Below are 18,836 nucleotides of genomic sequence, written 5' to 3'. Positions count from 1 at the left end.
CAGCCAAACAGAGATCACCAGCCTTTCTGCATAAAAGACAAAGCGTGTGAAGCCCCGCTCCATTTTGCTGGCGTGGGGACGCGAGTTAGCTTCTAAGCTTAGCAACTACTTGCTGTGGGGAAGGTTTGTTTTTTTTTGTGAGAGCGTGGCTTGTGCCTTAGGGCTTTGGGGCTTCAGGTGCAAGAGAGCTTTCTCTTTTCTCCATTCCTGTTTAATTTTTTTCTCCTTTCTATTCTAGTTTTCTTGAGAGCACTTTTAAAAAAATCCTTTTACCGCACTATTGGGTTACTCCAATTTCTTTCTGCGTTTCGAGTCCTTGGGTTCTTCTCGGGCTTAATCCCCCCCCCCCAAAAAATCTCTTCCTTTTTTCTGGGTTGCCAGTGGGTTATATTGTGCTCTGACCCCACCCACTCACAGACCCACTGTGGGTGCAAGGCAGCTTTGGGCGTTGTCTGCTTGAGTTCTTGCCTTCTTTCCCACATGTTCTTTCTTGGCTACTGATGAGATGCAAGGGGAGGGAGACTGCTATTAGGCTCTGTGAAACACCCACTCTTTGATGACCGGCAGCACACTTTGGGGGGCTCTCTGCTTCACTTCTTTCTAAGCCTTTCACTCCCTAAATAGTGGGTGAGTTGGGGGGAGATTTCCTGCCTGGCTTTTGAGGTGCAAGGGGGAGATGGCTTCAGCCCATGACAGCCCACCACACGCGAAACACGCCAACTACTGGTCCTCAGTGCTGAACTGGGAGGTTGCTGGCATGAGGAAGGACAGGATTGCACCTGTAGAGGACTCAGCAGAGGTGATGGTGCGGGAGTACCTTGCCGAGACGCCACAGTCCCCTGAATCCAATCCCCTGGAGTATTGGGCATGTAAATCTGCCATCTGGCCAGACCTCTTGTCTGTGGCCATGAACTTCCTCTCCTGCCCTTCCACCAATGTCCAGAGTGAGCGGATGTTCTCCCACCTGGGAGACATCCTCTGTCCCCGCCGCTCACGCCTGGATCCCACCCTAGTGGATCAATTGGCGTTTATCAAGATCAACCTCCCCCTGCTGGGGTATCCTTCCCTGGACCTTGGGGACCCGAAATCTTGGCTCTGAGAAACCCCAGTCTCTCTCTGCACTGATGGCAGGTTGCTTCACCTTAAGTCAGGCTCTAGAGCACCCCCAGTCCATGTTAGGAAGCCCTCCTGAACTCATCCATTCTTCCCAACCACAGCTGCCTTCCCTCTCTGCTCCAGACTTTCTTTCTCATCTCTAAGCCTCTCCCTTCATAATCTCTTACGTCCTGCTGCAACCTAAACCAGCAAATCCAAGATCCATCATTTCAATACCCACTATCTCAGTAGATCCTCTGTCCTGAAGGAGCAGGCTATGAGTCCCTTTTTCTGGACCATCAGTCTGGCCCAGCATCTCCTCTCTCTGTCCTTTCTTGTGGCCTTCTTCAATTTCATAATATTTTGTTCAAGTTCAATTTTGCCTTCACATCAACGATTCAGGATATCCAGATACAAACGCATATTAAAAGGATATCACATAACAATCTCATTAACGCTATCTGTAGTGTCCTGTCCTTTGACTCAACTTAAACTAGGACAAATTTGTAAAAGAATGCTGTGCTGAACTTGCTTGTGGCATGGGGCTCCGCCCAGGCCCGTTTCAGACAAGTAAGTTGAAACTATGGGGTTCCTCTCCCATTTCACTCTATCAAATCCTTACTTGCTTGTGGTGCAGTGCTCTGATCAGGTCATTCTCAGACCTGTGGTGGTCCCCACATCTCAGGGGCAGGTCTTGTTGGCAGAAGGTCTTCCTTGTGGCCAGAGGAATATGCACTTGTCTGAAGGCTTGCGCTGCCAGAGACCCTGGGGGGGATATACTCATATGGTGGGCAGCACATCGTAGAGGTGGGATTCCTGATGGCTGTAGCGCCCCCTCGGTCATTCAGTTTGGCTTTTCCAAGTAAAACTGGAGTTTGATGGGAGAAGGCCTCCCTGGCGGATTCCCGTCGGAGAGGTGTTTTTTGGCTGTCACTTTCTTCTGAATAACATTCTTTCCATGTTTCCAGCCCACCCACCCCCCAACAACAGGGGCACATTACTGAGGTCTCCCACCAGCAGGGGTGGGGAAGGCATCCATACTCCTGTTCCTTTCTGCTCTGTCATGGCGGTGAGTTGTTTGGACAGTTGATGTTTACACAGTCCTGGTTGTGTGTTGAGGACGGCAGGCTCCTCCATTCTGGGTTCCATGCCTCCGATCCCTATGCATCAGTGTGATGGATGCTGTGCCAATGACATCTGGAGTGCAAGCTTTCCTGTCACCACTCCATCTGGTCACGAGGGATTTCTTGGGCTGGGCAGCACTCATGCCCACAGTGCACATACCATGTCAGAGAGGTGCGTTCCGGCTGCTGTCAACTGTGGATATTGATGGGAACGCTCTCATTGAGCAGGGCTGTTCTTTCCCTCTTCTGCCTTTTCGCCCCCTCCTCCAGCAGAGAGGCTGTAGTCTGAGGACCATCCTGCTCCTGCAAGCACAAGGGCCCCTCCGAGTGGGGAGGCTGCTTCTGCTCCCTCCCCCCAGGCATGGGGGAGGGGGCTACGGTGCCCGCATGTCCTTCTTTTGCTGACACCACCACATTTGGTTCAGTGAAGTGGGTGTTGTCGATGACTTTCCTGCTTCTGTGAGCACAAGGGCCCCTCCAACTGGGGAGTCCACTTTTGCTCCCTTCCCCCAGGTGTGGGGGAGGGGTCCACAGTGCCCGCATGTCCTTCCTTTGTTGACGCCACCACGTTTGGTGAAGTGGGTGTCATCAGCAACCATCCTGCTCCTGCGAGTGCAAGGGCCCCTCTGAGGGTCAATCCCCAAAGTCCAGTGACAAGTAGGACAGTGGCCCAGGTCAGAGCCCTGCCCCTAACCCAAGCAAGCAGACACACCATGTCACTGAGGTGGGATTCGTTGTCCACTGCCCAAAGAGGCTCCCTCTGAACAGGGTAGCATAAGTCTCCTTCCCTCAAGGTGTGGAAGACATCCTTTCCATCCCTCCTGTGCCTTCCATTCCAGCCTTTGAATTGCTACACGATCTCCTGTTGCGGAGTTGGCTTTCACTCAAGTACATCCATTCATTTCCCATCATGGGGAGTTGTTCTCCCCACCCCCGGGGAGGGCATCTATTGTTGATGCAGCCCCATATAGATGAGTTTTGTGGGAGCCACCTCTCCTGGACAGGAGCACAAGTCTCCCTCCTTCCACCAAGGGCGGGTAAGGGTCAGACAGAATAGGGGAGGGGAAGTTGTTGTTTGTCTCTTTGGAAAAGTGATAATCGAGGAGTGTTACATGAGAACCTTTGGTGGGGAAACCCTACTCAAGTGAAAATCTGTGGGAAAAACAAGGCCTTTCTGAATCGAACCGGTTCTTGAACCGGTTCTCGAACCGGGCTGGTCCGTTTAAAAGTTTGTGGTCCATGGTCTGTGGAAGTCCACAAATCACGAACCGGCGGTCTGTGGCCACCTCCCGGTCCATGCCCATCTCTAATTGTTAGGAAAGTATTTCTGATCTAGGGATGAGTGATATTTAGATCTCATGGTTAGCCATTAAATTAAGAACAGCTTCACATCTGCATGGCAAAAACTATTTCTGTGTACTCATCAGGATTATACTAATGTTTCCTGATACAAACGTGTAACGGGTGGATAAGGAACATCAGTGTACTTGCAATTTAAGAAGACTATGTACACACCTTTTGAAAGGGTTACTGAGTATCCGTAAGTGGATTTTTAAAGACATATCTCCATGAATCTTTTTTACACTCTATATGTTTGCAGTGGAAATAATGTGTTTAACATCCATGTACATGAAACAAATTGCCTTTGCCACACAAAGTGTGTAGTTGCCCTAAGGTTGAATAACAGAAACTGAGAAAAAAGATAAAAGTATCTGATGTGAAGGCAAACTAACAATCCATACAGCAAAATATGAACTTGAATAATATTTTAGATTTGGAACACAGTGGGCTGGAACCAAGGAACAGTAACAAGAAGGAAAGTAGCAACTAATGCTGTTCTACACGTCTTTGCAAGAACTTGTGCAAGAATGCAATTAACAGATGGCTTTCTATAGCAGCTCTCATGTTTCTGCTCATGAAAAATATTGGGAAAGCACTTTTAAAACCTCTTGAGCAGGTGAAAGAACCCTGTTAGGTTTAGTTTCACTTTTCTTGTGCAGCAACTCAAGTGTAAAACAAAGTGAAAATTATCTTTTGCATGTAGAGAAGCACTTTCAGATCCAATCTGCTAATTATATAATACAATGATATGCCATATGGTTTACAGGCTTTTGCATATTCTTTAGGGCCGTTTTCACACTGCTTACCAGCCAAGGAACATCGCACCGAGCTCCCGGAATGACAGCATCTTTGTGAAACAATTTCGCATGAGAACAGTAGTTCTCGTGCAAAAACACGCCAGGAACATGCTGTCGTTCCAGGAGCTCAGCATGATATTCTGTGGCTGGTAAGCAGTGTGAAAATGGCCTAGGTATGTACACTCAAAAAAATGTATAATTCAAAACTGGAGCCAAATCATACCTATTGGTAATTATATTAAATTCTGCAAATGCACTGAATTATTTCCAGCATTCAGGAGCAGTCGGAAGGCTTTCCATCTCACAGCTGTTCTGGCTCCTCACTACCTGGTCTATTTTTTTTTCTAGGTACAAGAGCAAGTATACACATGCAAAGGAGATGCAAGAAAAAATCATGATCAGGAAGGAACTGTACATCTGTCTCTCTGATTTGGGATCGTTCAGAGGTCTTCATTACAGTTCAAATAACTGAGGAAACATAATATGCATGTGTGCATGTGCATGTGGGAAACTGAGCTATTTTAAAACAAAGCTGGAGAAGGTCAGTATTTAGACTGGAGTAACTCTGCATGAGATTATACTGTAAAGATGCTCAATTTAAAGAGAGACAAACAATCCAAATCTGAGTCTCTCCCCCCACCCTTCACCCTTTCCATCTTGCGTAACTGAGTGTTACTCTCCCTTGACTGATGGGAAATAGCGGGTTTGAGAAATAAGGGCATGTCTAAGATTGACAGCGAGTTTCTGCTGAGATGCAGGCCTAATGCACTTCCCGCTGGTGTCCTTGAATGCTGATGACAAAAGTCCACCAGAGTACTTCTGATTCCCTCTCACTTGGGATTCTCATTGAGACTGCTACAACAATTATTTAATTTTTTATAACTCTGCTGTTGACACTACAGTTAACAACCAAGTCTCCTTTTCATTTATATGATGCAGGTACCAAAGATAATCCCAATTTCAAGCATTCTTTTGCAGTCCTGTCAGCCTTTCTCCTTCTCACTTGCCATTTTATATGATAGTTATTTCAAAAGTAGAATTATCAGGTAAAAGCTGACTAAGTGAAACTGTATTAGAGGAACTTAATAACCAGTTAATACTGATGTTTAGAGATTTTGCCTTTGTTTGGTCCTGAGAATATGGATTTATGTCAGTCAAGCTTCCTGAATAAATATAGCTATGGGATTTTGCTTATTGTCTTCCATACGATATGCGAGTGAATGGTGGTAATAGAAGAAAATGCTTCTCTTTGTTTTGAGGCAGCCTAATTAATGTCCAAAAAGAACTTAGATTATTTAGTTGGAATGGGATGACAGGAAGGGAATTTGTTTAATAAGATAACATTTAGAAACAGAATTGTCAAGCTACCCCCTGAGAAGCCTGTACCAAAAGCCAACTTTACAATGTGAAAAAAAAAATAATTGTGGGCACCCAAGTGTGGATAGATTGCTTTGAAGGTCTTTCAATTTTGCCTGGAATCACTGGGCCCAGTTAACTAGCTCAATGTGATTTTATTTTAATGAAACAATGAATACTTTTACAGCCAATGAACTCCTTTAGGAATAATGGGAAATGGTTCTTTTTGCTGTTTCCACAGAGATATCTATAGTCCATACCATGGTTTCATTCATGCATATTGAGGTACTGATGTTCACTAATTGTGTTGTGTTGGGCATTGTGACTGGCTGTGAATAATGGAAGCAGAGCTCAGGGACAGGAGGTGAGTCCAAAGATCCCAGAGAAAGAAAGTATCAATAGAAAGAAAGAAAAACAGGTTGAAAAGAAGAGGTTGATTGCAATCAGAGTTTTGGTGTTAGAAAGACATATTGAGTTACAAACATAGGACAAGACAAAGGAAGAAGATAAGTTCTGATTATATGATACATTAAACATGAGTTGCGTTGAGGGAAACTCCAACCCAACTCGAATTTAACATGTGAACTGGGACTCACCTTAAAAACTGTGCGTGTGTGTGTCTATGGAAAATCAACTATTGAGTGTGACATGGGCCTTCATCATTCCTTCCCTTCCACTCTGCACGCTTCCACTAACAAAAAAGAGCTGGGAAAGGATACTGTTTGTCTTACTGCTGGTTCCCCATGTCCAGGAGACACATGGAACCAGCAGAAAGACAAACAGCCTGCTCCCCACAGCCCTTTTCTGCAAGCAAAAGTGTGCTGGTTGGAAGAGAGGGAATGATGAAACCTCTCCTGCCACCACATCACACTCAGGAGTCAATTTGCCCCCCCCCATTTTTAAGGAGAGTTCTGGGTCACATGTTAAATGCAAGTTGGGTTGGGGGAAACCAACCCAACTTGGTTTCCCCCTATGCACAATCCTATAGAGAGTTACTCCAGTCTAAGTCCATTGACTTCAATGGGCTTAGACTAGAGTAATTCACCATAGGATTGCACTGTTAGTGTATCATCTAATCACACCCTAAAGGAAAAGGAATTTGGTTAGATCAGGAGGAAACCTATGTCCTGAGGGTTGGACAAAGCACCAAATAAATAATACAGAAAACATTAGGAGCAGAAAACTGATGAGATTCAATCTTTTCTGTGAAATTTGCCATTGAAAATGCACTAGATTTGAATTATGGATCTGCCATGCCATGTTTAGGACATTCATTGCTGTAGGATCGATAATGCATGGAGTGCCCTTACAGCATGGCCATTCTCCCTAACCACCAATTCAATCCACCTTTTATTGCAGCTATGTCCAGGCTAGCCCAGCTGACAGATCAGACAGAGATAGAAGGGTTTTAGATTTCATCATCTCTCTCTCTTTTTAGTTAAAATAATTTTCCTGCTGCACCACCTATATAAACAGTCATCTTTTGCCCATAGGTATACCTTCTAACAGACAGATAGTATTAAATATATACTTAGATATAGCCAAGGATTGTTTTTACTCTGTTAACCAGATTACATACCTCGTGGCCTGGACTAACCCTGGTCTGGATAGGTTGAGCACTGATGCCCTTAGGGACCTGGAGCCCATGTCATTCCAACTGTAAGTCATTCTAATTAAGCTATCATATTTTTTTCCAGACTACACACATGTTATTTAACCAGTGAGGCTAAGCCCAATTATCCCTAATGATCAGCCTTCAAGGCAATGTAAAGCTTACTCAGAAGAAAGAAACTACTATGAATTTTAAAATGAAATGAGTGTTCATGAAAAAGCTGACTTTAAACAATGTGAGTTTTCCCTGATAAAAAAATACTTTGGGCCTGATTCTCTAGTCAAAAATCTTTCCAGCAAGGAGAAAAGATTTATAGCAATGTGGAATGTCTGGAAGGAAGCAAATTCTATTTGAGTCAGACTGTGTATTGATGTGGGATAAGAAGGAATTCCTGTGTAGATAGAAATGTATAATAATAACAACATTCAATTTATATACCACCCTTCAGGACAACTTAATGCCCACTCAGAGTGGTTTACAAAGTATGTTACTATTATCCCCACAACAAAACACCCTGTGAGGTGGGTGGGGCTGAGAGAGCTCCAGAGACCCGTGACTAGCCCAAGGTCACCCAGCTGGCTTTAAGTGGAGGAGTGGGGATGCTCTTAACCACTACACTCCTGGTATCATGCCAGAAGCCACAGAAAACAAAGTTAATTATCTTAGTTTATCACCCAGAGGACAATTTCCCATGTCACTCCCAACTCATAGGCCACTTTAGATAAACTAATGACAACTGCTTTGGATAAATCAATGACTAGAAGAAAAACAGTAAGGTCATAGAAGTATACATGAGGAAGTAATGATGCACCCAGTAAATAAACAGTTTGGATGGGATTGTGTGAAAAGCAGCAAATATATTGTAGATTTTTAGTTGCAAATTGTAAGGAGCTGGATATGATAAGGTTCCATAAAGAAAACTTAAGGGCTGATATGATACATTTTCAAATATTGAAAAGAATGCCCTTAAAAGCCTCTGAGTAAGAAAAAATGAATTGGGTTTAAATTTTTAGCTATCTGTTCCTAACTAATCGTTTCTCCAAGAACAGAGAATCATTTTCTCTCCTGCTTCTCCAGTTCAGGAGAAATCTGGTAAAATTATAATCATCATCATAATAACATTCGATTCATATACTGCCTTTCAGGACAACTTAACACCCACTCAGAATGGTTTACAAAGTATGCCATTATTATCCCCACAACAAAACACCCTGTGAGGTGGGTGGGGCTGAGAGAGCTCCAGAGAACTGTGACTAGCCCAAGGTCACCCAGCTGGCTTCAAGTGGAGGAGTGAGGAATCAAACCTGGCTCTCCAGATTAGAGTCCCATGCTCTTAACTACTACACCAAACTGGCTCTACTCACCTCTCGGTAGGACATCACAGAAGACAGCTTATGAAGTGGCTACATATAACCATAAGAGAACACTTGGTAAAGGATCACGAGTATTGCCTTCACTTCCTCTTCATTCTTCTCTGACATCTCTTCTTGCTGCCTTCCTTCCACACAAGTTTATTTGCTGTGGGATGGAACTCCATCTCCTTCTTCTATAAAGTTTATTTTGGTGGTTTGGTGCCCTTCAGATCACCAAAATTCAAGTCAAATAGCTCAGAATTCTGCATAGATGCTGATGCTGCCTAGGCTGTGAAAAGATGGGGTGTTTCATTTTGCTCCAGCCATTTAACAGCATATTGTACAATAGAGTGAGGTTAATGGGGGTAGCTTTAGAAGGTTCCAGGAATATGTGTGTGTAATTGTTTTGGAGATAGCTGACGCCACTTTAAAGGGCTAGTGCTATTTGGGTGCTTGTTTATTTCCCTGTTTTTCAAATTCTGTATTTGTAAATAAGGAGACTTCTCAAAACTGCTATAAGCCCTGAAACTTCCAACCATTCAAGGTATTATAAAGTAGTAAACTCCTCCATAGGATTCATGCCTCTATAGAAAGGCTGTATTTGCTCCCAAGTTTGTATATTAAATGCCAAGCAACAAATAAAAATGACCAAAAAACAAAGAAGCTGTAAAGCAGAATAATCTTTAAACAGCGTCTCATAAAAAATATAAAAGCATGCACAGAGAAATCAGGCCATCTAATAGTACCATGAGAAATGAGGTCCAGGAGTATTGTATTTAAAAACACTTCCATGGGGATATATCCTAAACAGGAACCGTGCCAAAGATTGTAAATGTCAAACAATGAACTAGTATTCAGAAAATATCTGCTGGATATAAATATCTTCTAATAATATGTTTGACGTTTGAAAGAGTTTTAAATTAGCAGAATAACCTTAAAGGAAGATAAGTGTCCTACTTTTTGAAAGTGACCTGTAAGTTTCCAGAATGTCCAAACGAAACATTAAAAATCACACAAGCAATGCAATAGCAACATACAGATCCACAAGAGTGAATCTGAAAGAGAATGCTAAGAACCTTGGCAGAGTTTGATATTTATGATGCTGGATATTTTTTTAAAGATTTTAAGTCCTTGGGCATATTCACCTATCTCAGAGAAGTCATATTAGAATGGATTTTGAAACTCCTGTAAAATTCCGCTAAGGAATTTCTCTTTATTATGTTGCAGGGAAGCTTCCTCTTAATCCCCACTTTGAACCTGCTTTCTGGAAACTGCAGGATAATCTAGTACCAGGAATCGAATGGGGGCTCTGGAAAATGAGTACTGATAGTGTTATTGTTTCATACTTTAATAAAGACAGATAAAGAACTGAAGTTTGAACATTTACCACAATTCTCTTTTTTTTAAAGAATTTTTTTATTGGATTAGAAATCACTATAATATCCATTTCAATCAATTTCCTTTAAATATTCCAGTTCTAACCCCCTCCCTTTCCCCCCCTTTTGTTGACTTCCAACAGTTTTCCAACCCCTTGTCCATTTTCCCCCCCTACTCATTTCAAACTTATTTTATTCTATTAAACATATACTTTCACTCTCTTCTAAGCTTCTCTATTATAACACAGTGCTATCTCTATTCCCTTTCCCACTTAACTTATCAACTAAATATTACATTCCTGGCATATATTCTTTGATAATAACAATCATTTGTTTAATTTTGTACTCTATATTCTATCTTATTCATTCTTGTCTCGTCAATATGGGACAAACAATTTGTCCCTTATTCTACATAACTTTAAGTACTTCTATAAGCCTTGTATACATTCACTATAAGTCAATCAATTTAACTTGTACTCTATATGTTGCTCTTTACTTCGTTCTGCTCTTTATTTCGCTCTTTACTTCGTTCTTATATTCATTCTATTTTAGTTATATAGTTTCTCCATTATACATTTATCTGCCAGAAATAAAATTAGTTAGTTTCTATCCTTATAATTCTTATAATAACACCTCTATTACTTAATACTATGTATAGTAGTCAAATAAAATATTTGCTTAGAATTTCTCATTTAACTCTCCTCCCCTCGGTAAGGTCACTTCCCTCTTCTTTTGTTGTATTTCAGTAATTTTCAAACTGCCACAGTTCTCCTCCCACCTCCCATTTTTTCACCAAGTATTGCTTCAACTTTCCCCAATCCATGTTAAACTGTCCTGAATCAAGGTCTCTCAGTTTCCTTGTCATTTTGTCCATTTCCGCCATGTATAGCAATTTGTAAATCCAGTCCTCAATAGTTGGCACTTCTTGTACTTTCCACTTTTGCGCATACAAAAGTCTAGCCGCTGTTGTCATGTAAAATAGTCCTATATTGTGCTGGAATATCCTCCATTCCCAAGTTCAGTAGTAGGAGTTCTGGGTTCTTATTAACTTGAAATTGTAAAATCTCACTTATCACTCTTATTATTTCCCCCCAGTACTGCCTAGCTACCTCACAGGTCCACCACATGTGGCACAAAGATCCTTCATGCTTTTTACATTTCCAGCATTTATTAGACATATTCAAATTCCCTAACGCAATTTTCTTTGGTGTCAAATACCAACGATAAATCATTTTGTAGACGTTCTCTTTAATATTAGTGCATGTCGTAATCTTCAACGTATTTTTCCACAAGTATTCCCACGCCTCCATTGTTATTTCTTTATTAAAGTTTATAGCCCACTTCACCATTTGCACTTTAACTGTCTCATCTTCTGTGTACCATTTTAACAACACTTTATAAATCTTAGAGATTTCCTTTTTATCCTCTTGTAGAATTACCTCCTCTAATTCCGAATTCTCCATTCTTACCCCTCCTTTCACACAGTCCGAGTTATAAAGATCTCTAATCTGTCTATATTGAAACCAACCTCCTTGTCACAACGCTTATCATAGTATTCAATAGCATTTATAACTGTCCTTAAATTGTCTTTGATTTGTCTGTTTGGTAAAAAACCAGCTTGTTCCTCCTCAATGACTTCGGATAGCCATCCCTTTACTCTTTCCGCCAATATCTTCGCAAAAATTTTATAGTCATTATTGAGTAACGAAATAGGTCTGTAATTTTTAACATTAGTCAAGTCTTGTCCTTCTTTGGGGATCAATGATATGTTAGCTTCACTCCAAGTATCTGGAATCCTTTGATCCTCCAAAACACCATTGATAACATTTACCACAATTCTCAATGCAGACTGCAGATTGTGGGAAGGACAGAATTCAAAACAAAACAAAATAGAGAAAGGATTATCCATTTGTTTCCACTTCTTGTTCCTGCAAGCATCATCAACTTCTTTTATATGTTGAGTTGTTTAACTGGCACATGGTCTACAATGAATTCATTCCTTAAAGGAACATTAAAATAGGGTGTAAAAAAAACTGCTTTGTCCTAACTGTCTTCCAACTGTGATGCCTTTGTTTTCAAAGATAAATTAAGGTTTATTATTAATCTAGCAAACAAAAGGCCTGATAAAATACCCCACAATCATCCCCAAATGGTTCTCTGAAGATTGATAAGATGTTGCCAAGAAAGCCAAAAATCAGAATTACACTGCCAAGAAAATACTTTTGCACTTTTCTCCACTGAAAGTAGAATCTGAATTAAATCCATCTGGAAGGGGCAGCCTGCATTAAAGTACCTGAGTCACTAGTAATCTGAATTGCTTCTCAGTAGGAATACTGAGGAGGGGTGCAGAAAACATATATACCAAGAGAAAATTATACAGTCTGAATATCCAGTGTAACCTTTCTAGAATAAAAAGCTCAGCCTCTGGCTACAAAAAATTGTATTTCAACTTAGTTCAGTCACAGACATACAGAATTATATGGGAAACTTGCTATAAAGAATATGTTCCTAGGACTGTGGCAGTTTGAGAATTATTAATTTGTGATTTTATAAAGGGGAGAGAGAAGTAACTTTACCATTAATGGGGAAATTTAGTTATTAATTAATCTAAGCGAATATTATTAAGAAGACTGTATTAAAAATAGATAGGTTAAACAGCTAGGAATAGAATGGGTATATTAGAGAATCTGAGATATAGAAGAATTTTAACATGCTTAGAATAAGGGATACAATATATATAAGACTTAGTAGAACATAGTTAAAAATAATTTAAATGATAAGATGGGTTAAGGGTTGGAAAGCTGTTGGAAGTCAATAAGGAGGGGGGGAAAGGGTGGGGGTCGTTAGAATTTAGGTAATATGGGGAATGTATGTAAATTTATGTACTCATCAATAAAAAAAAAAATTTAAAAAAAGAATATGTTCCTGACTAGATATGAGCACGAACAGGAAAAAAAAACCCGAACAGAATGTTCATTATTTGTTGCCAACGACGAACACGAACAGCCAAACGGAAACAAACATGTCCTGTTAACTAACGTGTTCGGTGTTTGTTGTTCGGCAGCACCAAAGTGCCCCCCTTAGCACTTAGAGAGCCCACATGCACGGGGAATGTGCAGCAGGCTCTCCTCCAGCCATGACCCAAGTTTGGTCAAGATTGCAGTAAGGACCTCGGAGTTATACATTTCCAAATACGATGCCTCCAGGAAACTCCCATTCAATACAAATGGAGCCACTCTCCCTCTCCAGTTCACTTTGGCCCCATGCAGTGGACCTGAAGGCGGGCCACGTCCCCTCTTGGGGGGGGGGTCTTGCTGCTGGCCAGTGGCACCCCCTATGTGCCTGAGCACCAGGCCTCCCAGAGGGTACCTTCTGGAGGGTCAGCAAGGTGGCTGATGTCTGCGTCCACTGGGCCTGGCAGGCTCAGGGAGGCGGTGGCAGGGGTCTGGCCACTGGCTGGCAGCACCCCCCATGTGTCCGCCCGCCAGGCTTCCCCAAGGCTACTTTCTGCCAAGGCAGTAATGTGGGTCATGCCTGCAGCCACTGCATAACCAAATGACCCAGCAACAGTCTGCAAAGAAAACCCTCCAGCAAGAGATGATGGCGTGCACAGAGGCCTTGCACACACAAACACACATCCTGGTGAGTCAGAGACATGAACACACGTCCACGAGATGGGGACATTATGGCAATGGAGCCAATGCTCTTGTCCACACCGCGCATGGTGCAGAGGCTGTCACCACACAAACACACTAGCTGGACATGGAGCATTGGATGTTTGGGAGCATGGGCTAGATAGGTTTCTCAATAAACAGGTGCATAGCTGTATGGGATGGGTGTATAGGATAGAGGGATGCATGGATACATGGAATACCTCTATTGGATTGACAGGAGAGACAGATACCGTGTTCAGGGATATTGGGGAGCCAGATGGATCACATTAATATCTGCGTTATCCAGTCACTGGAAAGTTGGAAGGAAAGAACAGAGGGTGGGAAGTGGGGCCCGCCCCTAACGTGTTGAAGCGGAGGCTCATGTGCTGGCTGTCAAGGTGGTGGAGGATGCCTTCCCCCCATTGTGGGGGAGGCATCTTTTCCTCTAGGAAAGCGGATTGTGGGCAGACAGGTAGGTGGCTATGTGTGGAGCTGTAGGCTGCCCCTTGCATCACCCACCTTCCTGCCTTCACGGAAAGGGTGGGATGTGCAGGACAGGAGAGGTTGGGAAGGGTCAGAGTGGTTCTGGACAGGGAGAGGTTGAAAGAGGGACCAGCAGCCCCATGAGCTGAGTGGTGATAGAGCAATCCACACCAGTCTGAGACACCTTTCCTGCGCAGGCAGGACAGGCACTTCAAATAAGTGGTGTAGGCTCCCATCGGCATCACCCACCTTCCTGCCTACGTGGAAAAGATGGGATGGTCACAGGACTAGAGGAGAGGTCGATGGGAAGGGTCAGGGTGGTTCGAGAGAGGGCGAGGTTCAAAGAGGGACTTTGAGCTTGACAAGGAAAGGGTGACCTTAACAGCCGCATTGCGCAGCAGGACCTGGAGGACCACAACATCCATTGTGTTGTATTGCACATACTGCTCTGGGAGAGGCTTGTCCGCCCCTCTTGTCTTGAACTGGAGGCTGCCACCAGCATCACCCACCTTCCTGCCTTCCCCCGGGCCTGGAGAAGAACTACCCTGTAACCTGGTATCAAGCATGGCTCCTTTTTCTGGTGGCCAGTTCTTGGCCTGGGGTGGCGGAGGTCCTCTGGTTGCCACCAGTGGGTGGTGATGGCAAGGTACTCGTGATGGCAGCCACTCCAGAGGTCGGCCGTGAAGTGTACGGTACGGCCTTTGGCGGCCGACAGCTCCCTGAGCACCATGTCTCGCACAGACTGGTAGAGGGCAGGCAGGAATTGACGCCCAACGGTGCGCAATGATGGCATGGAGAACCATGGGGCAAAGTGCTGAAGCAGGCTTTGGAAGCCCAAGCCCTTCACAATGGACAGGGGGAATCCTTGCAGGGCAGTCGTCTCTGCCACCACATGAACGCCTGGCTCCTGAGCCCTTGACCTCACCCTTTTCAACAGAACTATTCCCAACCCCGAAGGAACAACCTCCCTAACGGTGGCCTGCCTGACCGTTCCACTCCCACTGGCAGCACCCTCGAGGCAAGGCTTCATCCTTGGGGTGGATTCCAGTGACCTTCCCACTGATCCCTGTTCAGAGGAGCTGGTAGCCCTGTGTCTCCCCCTGCCAGATGTTTTGCTAGCTGAGGACAGAGACCACAGGCTCGGGTGGTGCATCTTCAGGTGCCTGGTCAGGACCGTCAATGACAGGTGCTTCGGGTCATTGCCCCTGCACACCAGGACATCACAGAGATGGCACTACACCACATGGGGGACATTTGGAAAGGCCTGGAAGTACCTCTATGGAGCTGATTTGAACCGTGGCTCGCTGACTCTTCCAGGGGAGGTACGACGAAGGGTTACAGGCTGTGCTGTGGAGCTGGCAATGGATGATGGAGTGAGGGGTGGACTCCAGGCAGGGACAGCACCAGGAGTTTGGGATGGGGACGGGATGGATGTTTCATCAAACCCAAACCATTCCTACATGGATCCCTCAGCCTCCTCGTCCTCAAACATTTTAAAGAGTTCATCTTCCCCTGGCGGCAAGAGCTCTTTGGCCTCCTCCACAGCCCCCACAGGTGATTTTTGGGGAGCTGGAGTCTCTGCTACCGCAGAGCTTTGCCCAGTACTGCTTCCTGCGGGGCGACTGGGATAATCTTTGCACTTCCCCCCACGACCACCCCTTCCACCAGAAGCCTCATTGTGCCAGCAAACAAGGAGGAGGAAAGAAATGGAGACAACACTGTGAGCCCTCAGCCGAGGTGCCCACTGAGCTTGGCCCCAGGGCCTGGCAGCATCCCTGGAACCAGAGGGAGGGGGTAGAGCCCTAGCTCAGCACTCCCAGAGACCTGATCAGATCAGGCACTGATAATAATGTGAGCCCTCAGCCGAGGTGCCCACTGAGCTTGGCCCCAGGGCCTGGCAGCAGCCCTGGATCCAGAGGGAGGGGGTAGAGGCTTAACCCGGCACTCCCAGAAGACAGACCAGATCAGGCACTGATAATAATGTGAGCCCTCAGCCGAAGTGCCCACTGAGCTTGGCCCCAGGGCCTTGCAGCAGCCCTGGAATCGGAGGCTGAGGCTATAGCCCTAGCCCAGCACACCCACAAGCCTGACCACCAGATCAGGCACTGATACCCATACTACTAATAATCAGGGTGAGCCCTCAGCTGAGGTGCCCACTGAGCTTGGGCCCAGGGCCTGGCAGCAGCCCTGGAACCAGAGAGGATAGATCCCTATCCCACCCACTATACAGAGAAAAAATCCCAGCTCCAATGCACTCTCCCTGTCTCTCTCCCAAAAGGCTATCAGCAGCTCTGTCCCACTCCACTGCTTGCTGAAAGTGAAAGCCAGAACTGGGAGCGTAGTGCCCTTTTATAAGTAGAGATCTCATTGAGAAAAGCAGGAGTTCTGTGGTTGGCAGTCAGAACTGCCTAACAGGGTTTGCAGGAATGAGATTGGAGTTCCCATGGCCACAGAACACTCCCTCCCTCCTCCCTCCCCCCTAGTGTCTACTCCCATGTTACCAATTGTTACCAATTTGCAGCTCCACGCTTGGAAGGAAGACCTGCCCATCAAGCTAAGTTGGGCTTTGATTGGGGTGTCCGAGGTGACAGAGGGAGTGCAGACAGAGTTCAGGCAGTCCCTCCATTGCTGAGGCAATTGATTGAAGGTGCCTGAGTGTCTGGCTTCCCGAACAGTGGCCGAACGCAACGAACGAGGCTTGTGATGACCACCTGTTCGTCTGGAATGGAGTCACGAACAGCCTGTTCACGAACAGATGAGCGGCCTGTTCATGGGTTTTTTCCGTTCGTAATGCTGTTTGTGCCCATGTCTATTCCTGACATAGCCATTAGAATATTGTACATATGTTGCTAAACATATGTAGGCTTGGCTAAATGAAGTTAAGACTGCCATTCTCTGTGTAATGTTCCCATTCCAAAGTGCTGGATCACCCTGTAATTATTGATTCATTAAAGAAACTCCACGCCAGCTTATAGAAGAGAGGCAGAATGTACCACAGGAGCCAACATTTCTGTTTCCTACTTTCAGCCTGTTCTTTGCAAGATCACAGCCCTGGTATTTTTGCTTTGTGCCAATCAGGTAATGCAACTATTTTAAATTTAAAAAATCTTTCGCTACGGTCTTATGCATATCTACCTGGAAATGACTTCCTGAGAACATAGCTAGGTTTACTTCTGAGTTAAACATTCATAGTATAGATATACTCTAAACCTATCTAATGGCTGTTATAAGCACACTCCAAAAGCACAAAATTAGATAGCAGAATCAACTGTCTAAAAATGTAAGCTTTTATTAACAGAAAGAAAAATGTCTAGCTCTGAATGCTGTCAACATAGGATTGAGAGTGCATGGACAATAGTAAAATATCTTGAGATTTCAATAGATTCAAGACAGACAAAAGAAAATATTTCTTTAAGAAGGTTACCACTTTCCAGGTGGTGGCTGAAGATTTCTCAGAATAACCTCTTCAAGCCACAGATATCAATTTCCTTCAAAAAAATGGTTACTTTGGAAGGTGGACTCCCTATCACGTTATAGCCTGCTAAGTTCTCTCCATTCCCCAAACCCCATACTCTCCAGGAATGTCCCAGCCTGGAGCTGGCAACCCTATTAATTAAAGGGTGGAATTCATGGCCAGTAGACATAGTGATAGCCAGAAGCACAGATAGCTTTAAAGCGGGGTTAGGGGATAGCTTTCATCTCTGTGCCTTGTTCATTGGCTCACCATAGCAACTGGTTGGCAACTGTGTGAAATATGATGCTGGCCTAGATGAACCACTGGTCTGACTCAGCAGGTCTGTTCTTACATTCCTAAGGTGAGGATCCCTAGAGCAACATTTCCAGAATTCAAGTTCTTTAATACCCTGCACTACTCATCTCAGTAACTTATATTAAGCAAAATCAGCAAATATTCAACAACATGTTTGATCTACATTCATCTTGGTTGTAAAAGTAAGCTTCACTGGGTACAAAATTGCTATATTTTTTAGTTGTAAATTTCTTTATAACAAAGTATATGCAGGCCTGCCTACAAAACATACCATAAAATTTTGCTTTGGCTGGTACAGCCTTGTTAAAAGATCCACAAAAATGTAATGTTAAAATATAAAAATCCCTTATTTCAGGAAACTGAACAGGTTTTTCTATTGTAACCTTCACCACACTATTTTGTGTATAAAATGTACTAGACCCTGTTCTAAACTTTACTCAAGATTTTGAGACCCTGCACAAGGAATAACAGCCTGACAGACAGGGAAGAGATGGCAGGAATTGATCAAATCAATGCTAAAATATAGCAGCTGAGAAGTTCCTTGGTAAAAAATAAAAGATGGGAAGGAGGGGAAGAATCCTGAAGCACAGGCAAAGAGAAGGTGGGTCTTAACATATTTGAGAGAGAGAAATTTAATCAGGAAATATTCATAAAATAGGAAGGAGCAAGAAGATACAGAAAAAGCAAGAAGGAAGAAAATGTTTGTATCACCTCAGTCAATATTGTTGCTTTTATTTTACTTAGAAACCATAATTTGCACATTTTGTTTGAAACTTGTCATGGAATCTATACATTTATTCAGGGCTTTTTCTGGGGAAAGAAGTGGTACAACTGTCACCTGGGACGACAACTGACGGGAGGTGGCAACCCTGTCACTA

At 43.9% G+C, this 18,836-nt stretch overlaps 1 protein-coding gene across 3 annotated transcripts in view; it reads right to left on the bottom strand.

Annotated features, from left to right (window-relative positions):
• Window positions 1–18,836, bottom strand: part of GRM1 (glutamate metabotropic receptor 1) — a 308,061-nt gene that overhangs the window by 118,046 nt on the left and 171,179 nt on the right. The gene's annotated exons all lie outside the window — the stretch shown is intronic.

The sequence above is a fragment of the Eublepharis macularius genome, chromosome 1 (assembly GCF_028583425.1).
Source record: "Eublepharis macularius isolate TG4126 chromosome 1, MPM_Emac_v1.0, whole genome shotgun sequence".
Lineage (NCBI taxonomy): Eukaryota > Metazoa > Chordata > Lepidosauria > Squamata > Eublepharidae > Eublepharis > Eublepharis macularius.
Note: the sequence above shows the minus strand (reverse complement) of the source record. Positions and strands in the feature narration are given on the sequence as shown.